A 9,341-nucleotide genomic window follows, 5' to 3' on the forward strand; every position below is an offset into this window, starting at 1 on the left:
ACGGTCTGTTTTCATCTCCTACGGTTACACAGGGTCTAGTCTGGGGGAGCCTGAAGTCTCCAAAAATATGCCTATTTTGAAGAGTGAGAACCTGACCCACCTAAGAGGACAGCTGAAGCCCTTGAAGCATCGACCCAAGAGGTGTGATGACTTGGGATCACCCAGGTAGTGGTGGCAAACCGAAGTCTGGAATCCAGGACCCCCAGGGGCCAGCCCAGGACTCCAATGAGGGGATGAGGTAGGGGGGCACACAACCCCTCTGATGGCTCCATAAGCAGTAAGATGGTTTGAGGCCGGCTTGTGATGCCCGGTCCTCAGTTCAGCCCCACGGAGGCTGGAGAGCTCCCACCCATCCTTGGCAAGCTTTCTTTCCCCCTTTTAGAACAGGGTGTAGGGAATCCAGGAATCTCCAGTCCGGATCTCTGAAGAAAGGCATACTATCAACCAGGCGTCAGGGCAATGCTTCCAATAACTAGACAGCTTTGGCATTAAGGCCCCCAGGAGAAAGGTCCACCTGCGTCGGCCCAGGGCTGACGCTCTGATTCCAAGTGAACGGCAAAGAGTAAGGAAGCGTTTGGATCTCGGAGTCAGGTGGATCCTACCCTGGATGCTAACCACCACCGTCCAATTGTACCTGGCACCCACTACTTAATCTCAACTTCTGGAAAAGTCCCACCTTTCCCAGGTGTCACAAGGATGAGCATCCATAAGGCATATGCAATTCCTTCATAATCAGCCAACGCTGAACCAACCTTACGAAGGGTCACGTTTTTATTGGTTCTTCCTCCTAGGCAGAAGCACATTTGCTGCACGATGGACCTGTGGATGGGAAGTTGTCTCCACACAGATGAAAACAAAACAAAAGTTGATTTTCATTTTATCCAAAGTTGTTTCAGAGAATGAATAAACGTGAAGCAGCTGTCACGAGAGCGGTGTGGAGGGTATCACTTCACTCTGCGCCCCCCCCCCGCCCCCTGCAAGCCAAAAACTGTCAGAATCTATCGATGAGAACAATTTAAGAATGCCACCTCTGGTGCCTCCAATGAGTTTCTTGTCTTGGATAAGTCAGTCTTGGATAGCCACTCTCCTAGAACGAAGGAAAATAGACGGGCTGTCAATCCAAGTACTATTTCTGTTGAGAAGGTTCTCGTGAATTAAATAATTACCCTAGAAGAAACCCTCAGTGTGTAAAGGAGGATTTGGTGGTCCTTTTTTTTTGAGAACACGAACCCCTTCCAACAAGGCAGGCCTCTCTGAATGCTCTGTCAGCGTTTCCCATCATTGTGACCTTTGCCTCCATGAGGTCAGCAGGTGAGGTTACCATCACTCCAGCATGCAGGGGAGGAAATCAAGGCACACGGGATCGGGAGATTCCGAAGGTCACATGGCCGATCCAAGAGAAGGACAGGAGCCTCGGTCCCCAGACTGGCCCAGTCCTCTACTCTTCCAGACTGTTCCAGAGTGTTCTACACTGTTCTATTCTGTTCTATACCATCCCACATAATTCTACACTGTCCCATACTTTCTTATCTGCACCGGGGACACTTGACAAACTGTGCCATTCGGTTTTCAGGCATATTCCAAAGGTGTAAGAGATTTGTAAAGCCATTTTGTCTTTACCGTTAATAAGAGCGATCACCCTCTAGCCATGTTTAACCTTCGTAATGTCTACAAATCTCTTAGACACGTGAAAGGAAGCTGGGAAGCCCCCTGCATGAGGTTACCTGAAGGGCCTCCATCCATCTGCCTCCCAACCAATAATTTCCCAACTTTCTATTTCCTTGCTTGTCTCAAATATCCGTAGAGCTGAACTGCAAAGGTTTGTAGGAAAAAAAAAAATACGAGGAGACTTCTCAGTTGTCACCTCTGTGTGTGAACGAGTTTATCAGAGATCCACCAAGTAGAAAGACCCCTGAAGGATCCCAGGGCAGCCCTTCATTTCACAGGTAGGGACACCGAGGCCCAGAGAGGTCACGGGCAAGGCAGAGCCGGGGACAGTCTCTTCACTTTGAGTTTGACGCCATTTCCAGAAAACAGGGTCCCTCCCAGGTCTTCTTTCTAGGAAAGGGGTGGGAGCTCATGGCATCGGGCCCAGCTGTGGCCGGGGAGCCTCTTCTGTCTCCAGGGCTGGACGATACTGTTAAAAGATCAAGTCCTTCCCGTGAGTCAGACTTGCTGGGGGCAACTCACTTCTCTGAGCCTCAGTTTTTCCACCTGAGAAAGGAGGAATAATAATACCACCACCAACCTCGTGGGGCTGTTAAATGAAATGAGGCCACCTGGATAAAAGGCTTAGCATGGGGCCCGGCTGGGTCTAACTGCTCAGGGCACATGTTCACTCATGCCCCCCATCACCCACATGCCCCATGCCTTGCATCTTTCTTTCTAGCAACCAAAGTTGGCATTTAAATGAAATCGCCGTTCTCAAGATAACGCTGGGTTCCCCGAAACGATCCACAGTAAAGAGAGGGAAGTTTTATTCCCCTGGTGGGTCACTTTACATCTATTCATGTCTGGGCAGAAGTTTCATTACCCTTGGCGGTCCTGGCCATCCTGGGGGTCTGGCCGTGTTCCCCTCGGGAATCAACGGTCCTGGTGGCTCGGAGAAGGTGGACTGTCTTGTAGGCCAACCGGCAGCCAGAGATGTCCCTGAAAAGAGGGCAGTCCTTGGCCTCCTGATGGCCTCGTGGGCAGGCGGCAGCAGCCTCCGGCCCTCTGCCCCCAGTTGCCACCCCCGGAACAGCATGGGGTACAGTCCCTACTCCTTCCCTTTTCCAGATTTGGGCAGAGGTCCCTGGGCTGGGCTTGACAAGCTCCCTGGGCATTCCCTTCATGCATGTGTGGGGTTAGCCTGTGAGAAGAATCTGTTTCCTTGGCCGGAATGGCCCCCTCTCCCTCCCTTTTCCTCCCTCCCCTTTCAGGTGACCGACTGCCACGTGACTCAAGCCGGTGAGTCCTAGCCCTGCCCGTGACTTGGCAGGATTCTAGCGGGATGGGAGAGAAGACCAAGATGCAAAAAGTGTTATTACTAGGACCTTAATTTTGTGACGTCGGCAATGACCCCACAAATTCCCGCATGTGAGGTTCGATTACATATACGGAAGAGGATGCACGGGATCACACGAGGCCCTCCACACGAGCCTGTTGAGTGAAGGCCATGAGGTCAAGCCATGGGTGGCAAAGCCTGGGGGAATGGGTGGTCCTTGCAGAGGCAGGTGCTGGACATCAAGAGCAGAGACTTGCCCTCCCACCACTCACCATCCAGAGAAGCTGGGAGCAAGAGCAGAGACCATATCTTCCTCTGCTCACATGTTTGCCTGACTGAGGGCCACACAGTCCTCTGTTCGCTCCCACCCAATGGCAGAGGCCACGTGGGGCCTTTCAAGCAGATTTTACTAGAAGCCTGAGGATACCAGAAGGAGGAAAGAAAATAAGCAGCATACGGTTTATCATACTCAACTTGGGTCCTGAATAGGGTGCCTTCCTGGCTTTTCTGAGGCCACGTCCGGGGGTGAGGGTGGACACCATCTTTCTTCTTCTTCTAGGAGCTCCTTCCAGCCCATGCAGATCCCTCAACATCTAAGGGAACCAGGTTGAGAAAGAGAGAGAGAGAGAGAGAGAGAGAGAGAGAGAGAGAGAGACCCTCTCCTGTTCAAAGCCACCTCTGCCTCCCCGTGTCCCATCTAAGAAGCAATAGCCCAGGAAGTTGAAGAATAGGGGGGTAACTCACTTCAGGGGGAGTCTTGCAGAGTGTGGCCTTACCCTGTGGTTTCCCTAGAACGTCACACAAGGAGCCCAACACTTGCACATGCACACAGGTATCAAAATCAAGACAAAATCAAGGCACTAGAGAGGCTGTTGCAAGGCTGGGGCCCCTTTCCTTAGCAGGTGCAGCTGAGAGGCTGATATGACCCAAGACAAAGACGTAGCCTGGCCCACAGGAGCAAGAACCCCGCAGGGCAGCACCTGCTTCCTTGGGAGCAGCTAGAATGGCAGGAAGTCCCTGCGGGACACCGTTGAGAAGGAAGGAGGCTAAACAAGCAGACCAGGGAGGCAGGCTTTGCAGAGCCCACAGGGTGGGAGGGAGCAGAGAGCTCCGAGGTTCCAGCTTATTTCTGCAGCCGTTTGGGACAAGGTCCCCTCTACTTTGCTGTTCTTTTCCTCCTCTTGCTCTATCAGAACTTCATCCTCACTTGGCCGCTTATTACCACCCCTTCTTCCTTGGCACCAGAATCCTGGTTTTATTTAGGGCTACAGGGGGCTGAGCCATAAGATTACATTCCCCAGCATCCCTTGCAGCTAGGTTTAGCCCTGTGATCAATATGTTTTGGCTAATGAGACCAAAGGCTATGTAAAGGATGCTGATTTGGCTGGGTGGTGTGCTTCTTTGCCCTCTGTCATTCCTTTTCCTACCACTTGGAATGTAGGTCTAATGGCTGGAGCTCCAGCAGCCACCCCGGACTGTGAGGTGATCTTGAGGGTAGAAGCCAAACACTAAGATAGTAGAACAAACAGCTAGAGGCACTCACCACAGCGGCCCTGGTACTGCTTATCCCTAGATTTCTTTTATAAGAGAGAGGGGGAAACCGTATCTTGTTTCAGCTACTGTTATTTGTGTTTTCCATTTTAGTCAGGGGAATCTAGTACCGATGTGGATCCATGGCCCCTGCCCAAAGGGAAAGAGAGCTCTTCCTGCTTTATGTGGTCAAGGGTGGGTCAGGCCCATGGAAACATTTTCCCCAGTTAGAATATGCAGACAAGAGCTATGTGCAAACAAGCGTTGGGGTTATTTCAATTTCATATTGCGGTAGAATAAACTACCTCCACACTTCACAGCTTGAAAGCACCACTTTCTTATTTCTCCAGACCCTGAAGATTCGTAGCTTGTTCTCAACCACCCAAGAGTGCTATCAAAGGACGCACGCTGACCAGCACCATCCTGCCAAGAATGGAAAGTTCTCCCTAGTGCAAAAGTGAACAAAAGCAGTTTGCAGCATGAAAGCAACTGCTCAAGCCTGATAACAACAGTCCCAGGGGGAAGTCCCAAATGAGAAATGGGAGGCTGTTTAGTGTGCTGATTCTCGGTGGGGACTAGCACAGGCCCAGCCAAGGAAAGGGAAAGGTTTGGCCGTCTTCACAGCAGGCTGGAGTCGGCCTCCCGCAGGATTTGGCGTCCAGTGGTAACCAGAGGCCGACTGCAGGCAAGCACTGTCTGCCTGAGGCTGTGTAGTAATCTAGGAAAGAAAGATGGTGGTCAGTGGGAGCTCCCCATGCCCCACATGGGAAAAGAGAAGCAGAGAATGGGAGCAGGGCTCCGTCACCGTATCCACTATGGACACTTAGTTTCCCCAAGTCTGCAAAGGTATCTGTAAACAGATGTGTGGCAGAGATGTTTGTTTTTGCAGAAAAACGGTATAAAGGCGATGAAGGAACATGAGGGCTGGGATTCACTCACTCATTCATTCTAAAAGTATTTACCTGGGACTTTATAAGTCCCAGGCACGGTCCTAGGCCCTGAGGACAAAATATTCGCGATATAACTTTGCGTAGGACAGAAAACAAAGCTTACAGAGAAAGGGCCCCAGTCACTATAGGGCTATAGGGCAGGGAGGGGATCTGGGATGAGAGGACCTGCAGAAATGTGACTAGCCTGTGGCTCTGGGGGTGCCCCAGGGAGAGGCAACTGTAAGAGCAACGGTGTGAGGCAGGGATGAGGTTGGATGTTGCTGAAAGGCCCATGGGGCCTGTGTGGCTGGAGCACAGTGACTGGGCGGGGGGAGCAGGGCTGCAGGGCATGGAGGGTGGCAGGATGAGGCATCGGAGAGGCAGCCAGAGCCCCGTGTCGTCGCAGGGCCTCTCTCTCCATGTGGCCCTCTAACGAAGGTGCTGGAGTTCAAAATGGCGGCCGGTTTCCAAGCACAAAAGCTCAGGGAGAGGATTGGGTAGAGCTTTGGGGTCTTTGGATTTCGTTTTGAGTATGTCAGAAAGCCTCCAAAAGCTTTGAATGAGAAGCACGGACCTTGACCCGATTTACATTTTGTTAAGAACTAGGGCTGGAGTGGTCTTCCTTCCGCTGGAGGAAGCTTGAGTGTCGCTCATTTGTCCGGAAGACAGTGAAAACTAAAGGGCTGCACCAGGCTGATCCTAACATGGGAGGCTCCAAGAGGAAGAGGAGAAAGAAGGCCCCATGGCCTGCATCCCTTTCCCTTCTCTCCCCGCTCCCGTCTACGGGCTTCATGCACATGCCTGGGAGGGGATGAGCTCTGGGGGCCACATCCCCTTGGCCCCAGGCACTCCCCTCCCCATGGAGAGAGATACAGCCAGAGCACAACTGGAGTGGGGCCCTTAAAGCCTGGGCGCAGAGCAAGCTGCCTGATTCTGAGCATTCAGAGGCGGTTCTGGCTCAGACCATGACCACAGGGAACTGGAAAGATTAAGATTTGATGGCCAGTTAATTCCCCTATAGACAGCATCTCCTCCTTAGGGCAGAGGCTGTCACAGATGTGCGACTATGATGGAGCCTCAGTGCGATGTTTCCAACGTCCACACAGCATCTCAGCAGAAGGAACAGGCGAGTTCAAGACCAGGGGAGCAATACGGTCCACGGGGCACACAGAATCCTACCCAGGGCACTTGGTCAGGGCCCAGAACCTATTTGTAGACAGTCCTCTTGCCTTGATTTTAGAAGAGGCTGGGTTTTGAGGCCACACAGCTTGAGACCCAACCCCGGATGCCCCATGCCCTGCATCTGACTCGGAGACATACGGTGATGGGTTCAAGGGCATTCGCGGAGGAGAGAGAAATCTCCTGAAGAGGGTGAGTTCTGTCAGCTCGAAGGCAGAGGGATGCTCTGGGAGGCAAGTTCAGGGCCTGGGCTGGGACTGGGTGTAATCGTGGGGAGAGGAGCTGGAGAGGAAAAGGGTAGGAAGAGAGCAACAGTTAAGGTTGCTAGCGGATGTCTGCAAAGAGAAGTGGCTGATGGGGTCTGGGCTGTTTGCCGCTGGTGTGTATGGTGTGAACCTTCAGAGGCCCGTGAACACACCCTGAAGCCACACTCCTGAGGCAGCCTTGGAATTCCGTAAAGGGGAAAGGTGGCAGAGAAGAGGGGTGCCCCAGACGCCATCCTCGGGGGGACATTCCAGCAGCAGCGAGCAAGCCCCTCTGCCTCAATTCTGTTTTACACCCGCTCAGAGCAAGCTTACAACGGAGGCGTGGGGAAGCAGCCAGTGGGAGTGGCCCGCTCGCTCCAGCCGCGCTCAGTGCAGGGAGCAAACTGGAAGCCACTGTCCCCGCCAGAGGCACGGTTTTGATCCAGGCTGGTACCCACAGTGCTCCTTTCCAATCCCCTGTATTCTCAGCACAGCAGGCTTTTAGATGTGAAGTGTGAGAGCTGCCTCAATTCTTTTGGTAAAAAGCCATCGGCCCTGCGTTACTGATGAGCATGCAAGGATCTAGAAATGCAGGCAAGTCCCCGCTCTATCACAGCAAGTGAAAACTTGCCCCAAATGCCCTGTACCACTTTCAACGGACCCGCTGTTAGAATCGGGAAGAATCAAGTCAGTGGGTATGGTGTTACTACTCCTCTGGAGTGCTACGAACAATGTAATACTTCCCATCGCCTCCGTTGGACACAAGCAGCTGCCGTGTGCCAGGGAAATAAAGGTCATAATAGGGGACGAAGGAGCATAAAATTGGCCCTGACCTTAGTCTCCAGGCAATGTGGGAAGTCCTGCCAGTTTCCGCAGCTGCACCCCTTTCTCTCCCAAGGGGGAAGGGCGGGGGAGCTGATGGAGGCCAAACCCACCCTCAGGAAATTCTAGAATACTCTGGCATTCCAGCAGCCATTTGGCAAGAGTGGATCCCGTCACAGCAAGAGAGCTCTGCTGACCAAGAGACCGTCAGTCCACAACTTCTGGCGAGGGCTGTCTCTGGTGGAAGGCTGCGGGTCTTGTGCACACATTCACATCTGTGAGCATGGAGGCAAGGGAAAGAAACAGGGAGCAATCCTCCCCTGACTGTCTTAGTTCGGGCTCTGCATCCAGTGATAGTGGGCTGGCCCTGACTCCCTCTCTCTCTGAGCCTCGGTTTCCAAAACTGCGAAATGGGCAGTGGCCCTCCCAACTTCAATAGGGGTACAGTAAGGCTAAAATGAGGTAAGAGATGTGAACGCGGTTTGCAAAAACTAAGCGCAAGGGTATCCCTCGGAAGCCAACGTGCCCATCCCAGGTGGTCAGGACTGGCCATGCAGCCGCCGAGGCACAACATCCTCCCGCAAACTCTTCCTTCGGCAACATCTGGCATAGAGCCTGCTCTGCCTCTCCCCCAAGACCCTGTTGGGCAATCCCGGCTTGCAACATTTCTGAAAACATGTTCTAACATTGACAGAGCAGAGGAAGGCGGGGACCGTGTCTCTATTCTTCTAGGAACCCCTCCTAAAAATTGCAGAGGGGGGTGTATGCTGTGGTGACAGTGGCTGGGGGACTTTCCCTTACTGCCCTTCCCACACCCCCTGCTCCTGGTTTGTCTTTCCATCCTGTTCCCATTTCACCATTCCAGCCATCAGAGCGCATTCCCAGTCCCTCCTACCCCGGCAGTTCTGCCCCTTCTCAACCCCTAATGCCGCCCTGCCTTCTGCTTGCCAGACCTTTCTCCAAGCCTCAGCTTGGAGCAACCCTTGCTCTAGGGTCCTAAGACCAGCAGCGTCAGCATGGACTGAGCACTAGATCATAACGAAGCTCCCCCCAGCGTCCCAAAGAAGCAACCGGGCTCCACCCCGGTTCCCTGACCCAAGCTCTGCACTTGAACAAGACCCCAGGTACTCTGGTCTAGGGCAGCTCTGATGACCTCCACCAGCCCCCAGAGGCAGGCCTTGCTCAGCCAAACCTCGCCATCTGACGCTGCTAGTCAGGTGTCCACATGGGTACCTCATATCCCCAGGTGGATTATAAATCACCGGAAGGCAGGGAGCCCACGCTTTCTAAAGGACCTGGCCCAGGGCTCTGCACAGACATTCAGTGAACTTGGTCAGTCTGTCTAGAAGGGGCCCGTGTACTCATTCATTCACATATTCACTGAGGACCAAGGAGGGGCCTATCCCCCGTTCAAGGCACCGGGATACAGAAGAGAATGCTGCTCCCATAGAGTCTACCCTCCGGAGTGGAAGAAAACAGACATGCATAAGTAAGTAGACAAGTAAGTGACGAGGCCGTTTTATTTCTTATCTTATTTTTCGTTTTTTTAACGGAAGCTTCAGGAATTCACAGGTCATTATTGCGCAGGGGCCATGAAAATCTTCTCTGTGTTGTTCCACTTTTAGCATGCATGCCTGCCAAAGCGAGCAC

General features: G+C 52.9%; 1 non-coding gene across 1 annotated transcript; it reads right to left on the reverse strand.

Moving 5' to 3' along the window:
* Positions 1-9,233: 9,233 nt before the first annotated feature.
* Positions 9,234-9,341, reverse strand: LOC131513282 (U6 spliceosomal RNA). Its single transcript, XR_009262509.1, has one exon. It is a non-coding gene; the product is annotated as a U6 spliceosomal RNA (small nuclear RNA).

Source organism: Neofelis nebulosa, chromosome 5 (assembly GCF_028018385.1).
Source record: "Neofelis nebulosa isolate mNeoNeb1 chromosome 5, mNeoNeb1.pri, whole genome shotgun sequence".
Taxonomy (NCBI): Eukaryota; Metazoa; Chordata; class Mammalia; order Carnivora; family Felidae; genus Neofelis; species Neofelis nebulosa.